A 14,602-nucleotide genomic window follows, 5' to 3' on the forward strand; every position below is an offset into this window, starting at 1 on the left:
TTGTGCTTAAGAGACTTGAAGTTTGAGAAAACAACCAAAACTAACAACTTAGGTAATGAAAATGTGGTATGTGGGTGAAATTAGAATTCTCACACCTATTAGGCATTAGAAAGTTAACAAATTGACTTGAATAGTATCATGAATAGTAACCCTGAAATACAAATTTCAAAGAATGTTAAATTAAGTATATTAAAGTTAGATTTGAAATTATTTTTGGACTTATGATAATTTTATGGTACTGAAACACTGTAAAATTGTGTGTTTCAGTGGAAAAGAATATCGGGAAAGAACCCGAAGCATCAAGTCAAGGCCAAGAGGCAACTCACTTAAGGTTTGTGCACAACATAAACATTTTTTAAAATTTCTTTGCAAAGTGCATTGAATGATTTGTGGTTTAATTATATTGCAAAATAATGATTGAAATATACACTATGTTTTTGATCTAAATTGTTGGAAATTTGATGATATGTGATTTAATTGTCAGTAAATGTTTGATAAATTGATAAGATAGTTTTGAAACCTCAGTGTCATGATCATATATTTGAATGTCTCACTAGCATGACTAGTGGGAGAAATTAGTTTCGAATTTTGATTCCTTCTCTGGTTGAAGTGTTGAGGTGTGTGCCAGTAGAAGAAGAAATTTGAATGGGTACCCATATATTTGAGCTAGCTAGCCTTGTGATTTCTCATAAGCCTCTGGCTATTGAGGTGAATATTATTTCGAATGGCATGATATAGCTGTGTGTTCATTTCTTATACAGTTTAAGTCATTTATGACTTTTCTGCACTTTAGAAATAAATTAATTATCAGTATCTTTTCTGGGTATTAATTTCATTCTCTGGCTTTTTAAACTCATATTAGAGTCTTTGGAATCATATCAGTGTATTTTACGTTATATCAGTGTATTTTATGTCATATCTGTATTTTTGTGCCCAAGTAACCTATAACAAACTATAATGCTGGATACACGAAAGTATATGGGTTAGACAGCCAAATGTCTACCCTGTATACATCTGTCAGGCACGAGGCCAGCTGTCAGGCATGAGGCCTGCTGTCAAGCACATGGCCTGCTGTCAGGCTTGTAAAGCCAGAAATAAGGTTAGGCACAATGGCCAATGGGTAGACATATAGCCTATAGAATAATCATATCAGACATATATTGTCAGTTCATGATTTGCTCTGTAAGCAGTACTGCTATCTGTGGTCCCTAATTGGTATACCAATCAATCCAACTATATAAATATAAGCCTAGGTTTACTATGGGCAATTTAGTACTATTAAGCACTTATAGTTTTATTTTTTTCATGCTCTGTACTATTAAGGTTTCATAACATTTTATTATTTCACTTCATGTACTATCTATGCTTTATGCCATTTTCATGTCATTATAATGGGAACATAGGTCCCAAGTACATATTCATATTTCTTATATATTTATCACTCTCATTATTTTATGTCATGTACTATACATAGTCATAGTATTGTTATTTCATATATGATGGAAACATAGGTTCCAAGTGTATTTTCCTATGACTTATATATTTAGCAAACCATTTAGGTAAATTTATATTTTATATATCAACTAATTTCATGTCACCTTGTAGTGGGAAGGTAGGTCTCACATACCTATTTCATCTAATTTAACATGTAGTGACTTATTAGGAATAAGTCCTTACTAAAAACATTTTAATTTAAGAACCTTTCTTTATGTTCAGTTTCACTATTTTGACTTTACATATCAAATTGAGCAATTACACATTATTACTTATTTCTTTGAAATGTACATATCACTTTATAGTGGGAAAATAGGTCCCACATACCCCTTTCATGTGGTTTAGTGTTTAATGGCTTGTTAGGGTTAAATTCCTACCATAAGATAATTTATCTCATGGACCTTTCTGTGGTTTCAGTTTTTGTGTCTTACTTTTACTTATCTATATGATCAGTTTTTAGCCACTGTTTGGCCACATTTTCTTCATGGAAGTTGTTCCTCTATGTCCAATCTTTATTTTCCCATTTGAATCATGTCAATTTGATTTTTAGAACTTAAGTTATGGTCAGATAACCATAACTAACTCATTTCTAGATTCTGGTTCCATAACTGGGCAGCTTTTGGACTTAGAGTTTACTTAATTCATGGAACAGGTGGCAGTCACTTTTAGGCATGGTGATCTTCATAGAAACTATTGCCCTATGTCTTGTAGTCACTTAGAATTTTTAATCACAAATTTTCAAGTTTTGTGAAGTTATTTATGGCTAAATAATTGACCTAGACTCACATACCCTGTGCCAATAGGTGCTCAGTTCAGGTCAGTGATTGTAGGTCACTTTTTGAGGTTCTTACAAGCATAATTTGAGGAAGGTTCCTAAAAAAAATTGTAACCCTGTTTCTCAGGTTTTTGGAAAGGTATGGCTCATCTCAATTGCATTTTTCTAGTGGTAGTTATGACTAAAAGACTATTCTGGGGTCAAGTAAAGTTTGAATAGATTCTAGGTTTTGATGTATGGAATTATTCTAACAATTTGACCGAGTTCTTTTGATTTCTGGGTATTGGTCAAAAATACCAATTTTATAGGTATGTGTCTTGTGGATATTTTGCCACTTGTTTCATTACTTTTGAGTTCTTGTAGACCAAGTTATGGCCATTTTTCCAAAACTGGTCGGGTGAGTTTATGTCCAGCAGTTTCTGGGCAACCAAATTCTGGGCAATTTTGTGACCTAAATTTGGCCAGCAATTTGGTTTGATTTTAGGCATTTCTGGGTTTAGTGGTCTTCATGACAATTGTAGCCCTATATCTAAGCTTTCCAATAGTATCAAATTCAGGTCATTTGGACCATTATAGAGGGAGTTATGACCAAAGGAATATGTACTGTTCATTTGGTCATTTTTTCAATTTTGTAGAGAGTCATCTGAATTTGGACAGTTATTAGGTCAAGTTTTGGACAGAAATTGGGCATGATTTCTTCATAGAAAATGGGCTGTTTTGGTTCTAGTTTCACCTCCAATTGGCCTCATACCAATTGGAGTCACATAATTTCAGTTATGGTTCAAAACTCATGCTGGACTCATTGAGTCCCAAAACCTGCAGAAAATAAGCACTCCCAATTTCAATTTCCTCCATCTTCCTTACTTCAATTGGCATGCATAACACTTCTATAAGCAACAATATCAACTCAACTAAATCAATTTTAAGCATTTACATAAAGTCCCCACATCATGTACATAAACCCTAGTTTCAAAGTTTCAATTTACACAAACACCACACATTCAAACTTCCAACATATCAACTTATCAAACATTCTCATGGAACCAATTTTCATCATTTAAAATCATCAAACCCTAAGGGTTCCATGGCTGCCAAAATTTGGGCATTTCATTTTCTAATCATTTGTTTTCATTTTCATGTGATACTCATCTCATCATTCTTATAAGATTTAAAGAAGAGAGAAAGTGGTATCTTGCACTTTCCTTTGTGGCCCAACTTGCAAACTTCAATTTCCCTTCTTCTAATGGCTACCAATAGCTTCCTTATGGGGTGGAGATGATTTTTAATGAAGAGAGCTAAAGGTTTTGATGGGTAAATGAAGAATAAATCAAGCTTTAAGCTTGACAACAATGATGGAAGGGTACCAAGGGAGACGGCAAGGAGAGAGAGAGAAGAGGAAGAAGAAAATAGTTGGAAGGGTTTTGTCTCTTGTGGGCATTTTTATATATATATATATTTTGTGTACTTAAATTTTTTTTTTAATTTCATAAACCTTTTTCTTTTCTTTTCTTTTCTTTTCTCTTCTTTTTTTTTTCCTAATTCAAATTCATAAATTTATAATCTTAATTTATTTTAATTATTTTAATTCTCTCAAATTTTTAATTGGACATTTAGGTCAAAATTCACCTCTGGGGGTGAAATGACCAAAATGCCCTTCATGGTGCATATTGGGTTATTTTTATTATTTTATGTCAATTAATAAATTCTCTTAATTTTTATTTTATTTTCTCTAAATTTTTCCTATATTTTCTTAACATTTATTCCATTAATTTATGCCTCCTCACTATAGTTTAAGTGTAGTTCCAGATATTCTGACTGTCCGAACAGACATTAGTCATCGGAATAGTAGAATGTACGGACTACTTACAGTGAGGGCGTTATAATTCTTCCCCTCTAAATAGAAATTTCATCCTCGAAATTTACCTAATGTGAAGAGCTAAGGGAACTATCGCCTCATCGTCTCCTCGCTCTCCCATGTCGCTTCTTCTATATTGTGGTGTCTCCACAAGACTTTCACTATTGGGATCCTCTTGTTTCGGAGTTCTTTCACTTCCCATGCCAAGATTCTGACTGGTTCTTCTTCATATGTCAAATCAGGTTGTACAATTATCTCCTTTGCTGAAATGACATGTGAAGGATCTGATCTGTATCTCCTAAGCATCGACACATAGAATATATTATGAATCCTATCCAGCTCAGGGGGTAAAGCTAGCCTGTAGGCTACTGGACCCACACGTTCAATGACATCATATGGACCAATAAACCTAAGGCTTAACTTACCCTTCTTACTAAATCTCAGCACTTTCTTTCAAGGTGATACCTTGAGAAACACCTTATCACCAACCTCATACTCTATATCCTTTCTCCTCAAGTCGGCATATGACTTCTGTCTGTCTGAGGCCATTTTTAAATTGTCACTGATGAGTTTCACTTTTTTCTCAGTCTGTCTCACAAAGTCTGGGCCCACTACTTTCTCTTCACCCATTTCTGTCCAACTTAAGGGAGTCCTGCATCTTCTCCCATACAATGTTTCATATGTAGCCATTTTTATGCTGGCTTGGTAGCTGTTGTTGTAAGCGAATTCTACTAAAGGAAGATATTTCTCCCAATTCCCTTCACAATCGATGACACAGCTTCTTAACATATTTCCCAATACATATCATATAATTCATGTCATATCATTACTATCATGTCTTTAACATCTATAACAATTTTAATAATTTCTAAGGGTTACCTATATCACCCTTTCAGACTGTCCATCCTTCTGGGGATGAAAAGACGTACTGAAGTGCAGTTGAGTGCCCAATGATTCCTATAACTTCTATAGAAGAAATTCTCAGGTCTCAGTCAATTATGAGTGATATCGACACTCCATATAACCGTACTATCTCAGCTATGTAGATTTCTGCTAATCCTTAGTCTGTCTTATTAGATCTAGCTCTATAATCTTATCCCTATTTAATTTACTATCAAAAATACATAGCTCTACACAATTGTCCTAAGTTGGTACTATAATCTACCGATATTGCGTAGTTACCATAGTATATCCTAATAGATCAAGTTTTTCCTACACTTATCCTCAATCAGTTCTGTACTCATCCTCTTTCATCTCATATATAATCTCTTTCTTATTTCCATGCATTATCTTTAACACGAACCTTTTCATTTGATAATCTATAATCACCTGTTGACCTAAAGGGTTGGTGACAAGTATTTCATCTTCTGACTCATCTATCGGTATCCTTTTTCAACAGGAGGTACAATGCATAGATAGGGGTGAACATAATTAGGGTATATTAATACATATTTAAAGGTGTTATAGTTAGAAAATGTACCTCTGACAACGTCTACCAGGTCTGGCTCCTCTCAAGCCATAGCGTACATGCAGGGTGCTGCTTAAACCTCGAACTGTTCTATAGTCTCAAAAGCCCTCTGTGATGTACCAGCTGTCTCTGGTCTCATCGGTCTTCTACCCCTCTGTACTATCGAGGCAGACCTCTGAGTCTGTGGTGGAGCTGTGGGAGCACTCCCCCATGGGCAATCTCTCAAAAAATGCTCTATGGACCCACATCTGAAACATCCACCCATCAGTAGTCTACACTTTTCTCTGTGGTTCTTCCCACAATGTGTACAAATTGACATGGGGTTGATCTCTGTGCTATAGGATCTACAGAATTGCCAACTGATACACCCGTCTGACCTCCTCTCCTTAGGGCAAATCGGAACCTCTGCCTTTATTCTCTGCTCTGATTCTAACCCTGAGACCCCCTGGGTCTCTTGCTCTCCATAGCAGTTGCACTAGATTGGCTAGGTCCAGACCCTCTCTTGCGCTGCCTGTCCCTCCTGAACTGCTCATCATTTCTAACTCTCTCTACTGGGGCCCTATATACTAGCTGGGGAGGTGGTGGCATAGCTCCTATAACCTGACGGAGCAATTAAGTCATCTGCTCTAGGAAGGCCTGTTGTGTCCTTACTAAAGTACCCAATGATGGTTCTGTTCTACTACTACTGCGCCCCCGACTTGATGCAGGTGCAAGTGCATGTGTAACACCCTCACTGTAGTAATTCTGTACATTCTACTGTTCAGGTGACCAATGTCAGTCCAGACAGCGAGAATATCTGAAATTATAATTAGACTAGAATGAGGAGTTATAAATAAATCAAATAATGATAAGAAAAATTAAGGAAAAATTTTAGAAATGAAAAGCACTAAGTTTAAATGAGCCGTAGCCCCAATGATGAGTGACCCTAACAGGAAGCGACAGCGAAGGCCGTTAGTGACCCTAGACCCGGGGAAAACTTCATGAAATAATTTTTGAGATCTCAGAGAAGGATTATTGGGGTTTCAATGACAATAAAATGCTAAGAAAACATAAGGAAAATTTAATCAATCAGTACACACAATTTTGGCTCGTTAAGCCAAACGGAGGGCATTTTGGTCATTTCATCTTCAGAGATGATTTTTGACCAACCTACCCATTTAAGTAAGTGAGATTTACGACAAAAAAATGTGAATTAATATTGATGAAAAATTTATTAAAAATAAGTAAAAGGACTAAGAAAGAAAAATAAAACAAAATATATATATATGAAATAAAAGTCAAATAATGACATAAGCATGATCTCATTAAAAACTCTCCCACCAATGAAAATTTAATAAACTCATTATAAGGGATAAAGAAAGCCAAAATCATTTCATCTTCTTCTTCATTCATGGTGGCCGAAATTCCTTCCTAGAGCCTTCCACCATTTTTATTCATTTCTACCTTGATTTCCTTAAGCTTTTCACCATAAAACCCATCTTTGTCTTCACAAAAAATTATCCATACATCTTGGGCAAGCTAAAGACAGCAAAAAGAAGTAGAAAGGAGGAGCTTTGATAAGCTTGGAATTTACTTCATTAAAGGTTAGTGACCAAACTTGTTCTTTCTCTTTTAATTCATGTTGAAGGAGTGGAATTGAGTGCAAATTTTCAAGAAAATTGAGTAAACATCATGTGTATACCTTTCTCAAAATTTCGGCAGTCTTGGGCTTGGTAGGGTTTTGAAGATTTCCTTGAATTAAAATAGTACCCTAGCTGCCCTTTACACTAATCTATTGATTAGGATAGTGCAGTATAAGTAAATGCAAAATTTGAAATGGTAGAGTTAGGGTTTGCACACAAACTTGAGACTTTGTTCATGTATTGGTAAAAGAAAGTTTTAATGGTCAATTACTAACCATGTAACTATGTGTGATTAAGAAATGAAGTGATATATTACATGAGAATTAAAGTTAGGTATGCTGCCTTTGGTGACTTGCAGGACTGGGCGTGAGTCCAGCAGGTTTGGGCAGCTATAACTGGAGTTGTGTAGGTTCAATTCATGCAAGGCCAATTGGACATGAAACTAACACATAATGACACAACTTTGGTGAAGAAATCCTGCCTAGAAAACCAAACCAAGTTGACCTAAAAGGTACCCTAATCCCGATGACCAACATGCAGTCCCTAGAAAATGACCAAATGAATAGTGTTTGTTCAAATGGTCATAACTAAGTTTAATTGACCTGAAATTTTACCAGTTGAAAGCTAAGACATAGCCCTACAACTTTCATGAAGAAAATAAACCCAAATTTTGACCATAACATGTTCAACAACTTATCTGCATTTAGTGTACAAAAACTGTAGAATTGATTCTGCCCAGAAATTTTGGAAAAATTGCAATCCGGCCAGTTATGGTGTTTAGGCCATAACTTGAGCTACAAAACTCCAAATGGAGTGATTCAAAAAAAAGAAATGTAACCAGACACAATAAGGAACAATTTTTATGCAGAACATTTGGCCAAATTCTAATTGTAGAATGGCCTAATGGAACAGTGAATTATAAAACTCAAAACTGAAATTTCTGAATTATTCTCCATTGGTTTTAAGTATTGTTTGGCAACTAATGCCAACACTTTTGTAAACCAAAATGAGGTATCTTGGTGAACTTAGGTTCAACAAATCTATTATAAATCAAAAAGTCAACCTTTGAGTAAAATTAGCCAAGTAAATAGTGGCCTCTACATTACAAAAATAAATAATTAAATCATTAACTGTGCAAAATGCCCTAGTATGCCTAGAATGATTGGTTTGGATAGGTTGGCATGCCAATAAGGTTCAGTTAGCAGTACTGCACATAGCATTATGCCATTCTATGATTTTATGGCTTTTAGCCATTTTGATATCAATGTGATACTTGGCCTTGTGCCCAATGTTTATTATAGCTTATTAGCTATTCTGTTACACACTGAGAAACATAATGTGATCGATGGTGTGATGGCCCGAGTTACTTGCTACCTAGTGCCAGTCTTCCCATTTATCCAGTTCAATCGACTAGTATAGGTTACTTGGGCAATCAAAATAAATCTCACCAAATTTTAATTAAATAATACTACAATAATTGCTAGGAATTTAGTCTACGTAAGATGTTAGCATACATTCTGCATATCTATTTTATTTTAGCTATTTTATTTATATTGGCACCACTAAGCAAAATTGCTTAGTGCATCGCTTTTGCCACGCGCAGGTATTGAAGATATAGCTAGGGAGTCCAGCAGACCTCAGATAGGGTGATTTATCAGATCTGTACAGACTCTAGAGTCACCTCATATCTGCTGTGCACTTGGTAGGATATTGGGATTTTGGATTGTATTTTGTACTTAGCATTTTGTACTAGTTTTTTGTTGTAATTACAAACTCATGAAATCATATGATAATGTAAATATATGAAATTTCATGTTATTGTAATTATCAGTATATTTTGTTGAAAAAAATTAAATGTTGAGGAGTTATTCAGGAAATTAATTCAAATTGTGATGTGAACAAAATTTTGAAAATTGTGATGAGAATTGGAGATTGAGTTTATATGCATGTAGATTGGAAGTGTTTTTAATAGCTTCAGAAGAATTATTTTTCCAATTTACAACCGGAACGTTGTCGGATTTTCTATAGAAATTTATGGAAAATTCAGATAAATTATAGCTATAAAATAAAGATAAAATTTGTAAAAATTTAGCACTTGGTGAATAATAAATAAATTAAGAAGGATAACTTGTTATGAAATAACATATGGTGTTTCGGCACACTGTGTGGTATATCTTGCTCGACTACACTGTAGACGGGTAAGGGTTGTCACATTTAGTGGTATCAGAGCATCGGTTTAGGCATTTATGGGCCTATATAGAGTGCATACCATTGCATTACATTTGTAAGCGTTAAGATGACACTGATGCAGATCTGTTTGTTTTCTTATTTTGATTAGGATATGGATCCTGCTTCTTAAAGAGTAGTTGATGAAGAGGTGGAGAGTCGTGCTCCACCAAGGGCTGAATCGGGAGGTAAGGGAGAACCTACTCCACTAGTAGCTGAGGCACCTTCCCAACCTCAGTTTGCGTTATTTCAGCATATGACTGAATTTTACCGGCAAATGATGGGGGCAATTCCACCACCACAACCTCCGCCAGCACCACAGAAGTCCCATCTGGAAAAACTACGAAAACATGGGGCTGTAGGTTTCTTTAGAAAGAAGGAGGATGACCCCATGACAGCTGAAAATTAGCTGGATAAAACTGTAGGAGTGTTGAAATAGCTTCATTGCACCCCCGAGCGGAACCTGGAGGGTTCTGTGTCCCTACTTCAAGATGATGCATACTAGTAGTGGGACATAGTATCCAGTGAGGTGCAACCAAATCAGATTACTTGGGATTTCTTCCTCACAGAGTTCAGGAAGAAATATGTCAGTAAAATGTATTTAGAAGAGAGAAGAAGAGAATTTATCAGTCTGAGACAGAGGCAGCTATCGGTGGTAGAATATGAGCATGAATTTGTCAGACTAAGCCAGTATGGGAGGGAGATAGTCCCTACAGAGGCTGCGAGGTGCAGAAGGTTTGAAGAAAGGTTAAATGACAATATCAAGGTCATGATAACAGCATTGGAGATTATGGATTTTGCCAAATTAGTTCATGCTGCATTGAAAGGTGGAAAGAGTCAAAATAAATGAGCAAAATAGAAGGAAAAGACAGCAGAAGAGGGGTCTAGGTCAGTCCAGTTCATTCTCTGCACCCAGTAAGAATTTTAAGGGTCCTCCTACTCAGAGTTCAGGTCAGCCTCAAGGCTAGGGTCAGTCCCAGGGGCCCAGACCACAGTTCACACCTAGGAGAGGCCAGTCCACACCATCAGTGGGCAGCTCTCCAGGAACGGTGTTCAAGGGACCAGCCCCAACATCATCTACCTGTCCATACTGTCAGAAGTGGCATAAGGGGGACTATTGGCGAGTGACTAGTGCTTGCTTACGGTGTGGTCTACAGAACATCAGATAAAAAATTGCCCAAAGAGGACTACTACAGTTGCCCCAACACAAGCAAATAGGCCTGCCCCTGCACCCCAAAGGGGTAGGAAGTCTAGTAAATCTGAGGTAGCTGGTCCATCACTGAGGCCTGCATCTGAGTCAGCCGAGAGGCCAGAAGCTAGAGTACCTGCCAGAGCTTATACCATGAGAGCCTAGGAGGAGCAAGATGCCCCAAATGTTATCAGGGCTATGTTCTTCCGCTAAACTTTACCTGTGCATGCATTGGTGGATCCAAGATCTACCCATTCATATATCTGTATCAAGCTACCCATAGAAAGGGGAGTTTCAATAGAGGAGAGTGATCAAGATATTCTGGTCATAAATCCACTAGGCCACAGTGTGGTAGTGAAAAAGGTGTATAAAGGTTGCCCGTTGAGGATTTAGGAGTGTGAATTCTCGGCAGACCTAATTGAATTACCCTTCCACGAGTTTGACGTGATTTTGGGGATAGACTGGTTATCACATCATCAGGCAATAGTTAATTGTAAACTGAAGAGGATTTCTTTGAAAACTCCTGAGGGTAATGAGATTTCAGTTGTGGGTGAAAGGACAGATTTCCTGTCCAATGTCATCTCAGCCATAATTGTAAGAAGATTGATGAGAAAAGGCTGTGAAGCCTACATAGCACACATTATTGATACTAGGCAGGCTAAGCCAAAGTTGTGTGATATACCCACAGTAAGAGACTTTTCAGATGTATTTCTTGAAGAATTACCTGGTTTACCACCAGAAAGGGAAGTCGAATTTGCTATTAAGGTAATGCTGGGTACAGCACCAATTTTTATTGCTCCTTATAGGATGGCACCCACTGAATTGAAAGAGCTGAAAATTCAGTTACAGGAGTTACTAGATAAGGGGTTCATATGCCCCAGTGTGTCACCAGGGGGAGCTCCGGCGCTATTTGTGAAAAAGAAGGATGGAACCTTAAGATTGTGTGTTGATTACCGACAGTTGAATAAAGTAACCATGAAGAATAAATATCCATTGCCTAGAATTGACGATCTATTTGATCAGTTGAAGAGAGCCGGTGTATTTTCAAAAATTGATATCAAATCAGGGTATCATCAGCTGAGGGTAAAGGATGTAGATGTGTCAAAAACTGCATTCAGAACCCGGTATGGACATTATGAATTCTTAGTGATGCCATTTGGGTTAACAAATGCACCAACAACATTTATAGACCTTATAAACCGTTTCTTCCATCCATATTTAGATCGGTTTATAGTGGTCTTTATTGATGATATTCTGGTGTATTCCAAGGCCAGGGAAGAACACGATGAACATTTGAGGATGGTTCTACAAACCTTTCGAGAAAAGAAGTTGTATGCTAAGTTGTCCAAGTGTGATTTCTGGATGAGTGAGATCTCCTTCCTTGGACACATAGTATCAGCTGAGGGGATTAGAGTGGATCCCAAGAAGATAAAAGTAGTGATGGAATGGAAGCCTCCCAGAAATACAACTGAGGTCAGAAGCTTCTTGGGGCTAGCTGGGTATTACAGAAGATTTGTGAAGGGGTTCTCTCTCATAGCTGCTCCAATGACCAAGTTATTATACAAGAATATGAAATTTGGCTGGAACGACAAGTGCCAAGCCAGTTTTGAGAGGCTGAAGGCTATGTTGACAGAGGCACCAGTGTTAACACAGCCAGTGATGGGAAAGGACTTTGTGGTCTACAGTGATGCCTTGCATAATAGGTTAGGGTGTGTGTTGATGCAAGAGGGGAAAGTGGTCGCCTATGCTTCCAGGTAGTTAAGGCCACATGAACAGAACTATCCTACTCCTGATCTGGAGCTAGCAGCAATTATCTTCGCAGTGAAGATATGGAGGCATTATTTGTATAGTGAAAAATGCTACATATATACAGACCACAAAAGTATGAAACACTTGCCAACCCAAAAAGAGCTCAATCTTAAACAGAGGCGTTGGATTGAGTTCCTAAAGGACTATGATTGTGTGATAGACTACTATCCTAGGAAGGCAAATGTAATCGCTGATGCCTTGAGCAGGAAGTCCATCACAGCTTTAAGATCACTAAATGCCCATCTGTCCTCAGCTCAAGATGAAGCTATTTTGGCTGAGTTGCAAGTGAGGCCAAACCTGCTACAGCAGATACAAGATGGGCAGAAGGCATATGAAAAATTAACGGTTGTTAAGGGAAAAATGTCAGAGCGGAAGAAAACTGATTATGAGGTAAAAGCAGATGGGTGTCTATACTACAAAGGGAGAGTGTGTGTACCAGATGATGGGGAATTGAATATTCGTATTCTAAAAGAAGCACACACCAGTGTTTATGTTATGCACCCGGGAAGCACAAAAATATATAATGATCTGAAGCCTCATTATCAGTGGCCTGGTATAAAGAAGGATATAGCTGACTATGTTACTAGGTGCTTGACATGTCAACAAGTTAAAGCAGAACATCAAGTTTCATCAGGATTGCTACAACCTATAAGCATACCTAAATGGAAATGGGACCCGGTCACTATGGACTTTGTCAGTGATCTATCTACCTTTTACCCAGAAGAAGCATGATGCAGTGTGAGTGATAGTGGATAGATTGACGAAGTCAGCACATTTTCTGCCAGTTAGAATTGACTACTCACTGGAGAAGCTAGCAGAATTGTATATCAGTGAGATAGTTAGACTACATGGAATCCCATTTTCCATCATATCTGATCGAGACCCAAGGTTTACATCGAGCTTTTAGAAAAAGTTGCAAGAAGCCTTGGGCACACAATTACGCTTTAGCACGGCTTTTCATCCTCAGACGAATGGACAGTCGGAACGAGTAATCCAGGTAAACCTAAAAACTAATTGAATTCTTACAACTAATAAATTGAAATGATAGTAACAATGTGAATTATGTGATAGGTCCTTGAGGATATGTTGAGGAGTTATGTCATTGAGTTTAAGGGGAGTTGGGATAGATATCTCCCACTGGCAGAATTCGCATATAACAATAGCTACCAAGCTAGCATTCAAATGGCCCCTATGAAGCACTATATGGGAGGAAGTGTAGAACCCTAGTATGTTGGACTAAATTGGGCGAAGATAAGCTAGTAGGGCCAGACCTGGTGAAACAGACTGAGGAGAAAGTAAAATTAATCAAAGCCAATCTAGAGGTTGCCTTAGATAGAAAAAAATCCTATGCCGACCTGATGTCACACCCTACTCCTCGTAAGATGTAACATGCTCCTGTAGTACACCTAATGAATTACCGTACTTCGCCTACCGGTAACCTATTAAATATACTATAAGGGACTTTAAAACAATTTTCGTTCATTTTTAAATTGGTGGGTAAAATTTTTTTTTAGATATTAAAAACCTTTATTTAAAGTCCAAACATAAATCAAATTTTAGATATTTTAAATCTCAGTAATTTTTAAAAAAATTTCGGCAGAGTACCGTCTGTATTTTAAGAAAACAATTCTTCAAAACCTGAAAATAAAGACATTCCTAATATTTTTCTCAATCACAACTCCAATATTAAATCTCATTTCACAAATCAACACAAACAACTCAATAAGCAGTTTAAATTAAATCAAACATTGAAATATCTCATTAAGATAACATAATGAATATTTATATTCATGGGAGTATTAAAAATTTAGTAGTGCAAACTTTATAAATACATAAAATCTCAAGATAACCTTATAATAATTTATATTTCATTACAATCCAAAAATATGTTACAAAAGAGTTGGTACAATTGCTCAAAGGAAATTTCATACATTCAATTACAGAATTACATCAAAATCTAATGTGTAAGGGTATACCTATGATATACCCGAAGATAGTCTCATTATGCCTTTTAGTAATCTTGCTCAGCTGCTTTATATTTTCTTTCACCTGCGACAACATACAAAGCTATCACTGAGTGGTGAACTCAGTAGTGCACAAACTAATAATTTAATACTTAATACAAGTTATGCTTGACAATTCATAACAAATAAAAATTTAAAAT

This window comes from Hevea brasiliensis, chromosome 15 (genome assembly GCF_030052815.1).
Source record: "Hevea brasiliensis isolate MT/VB/25A 57/8 chromosome 15, ASM3005281v1, whole genome shotgun sequence".
NCBI lineage: Eukaryota > Viridiplantae > Streptophyta > Magnoliopsida > Malpighiales > Euphorbiaceae > Hevea > Hevea brasiliensis.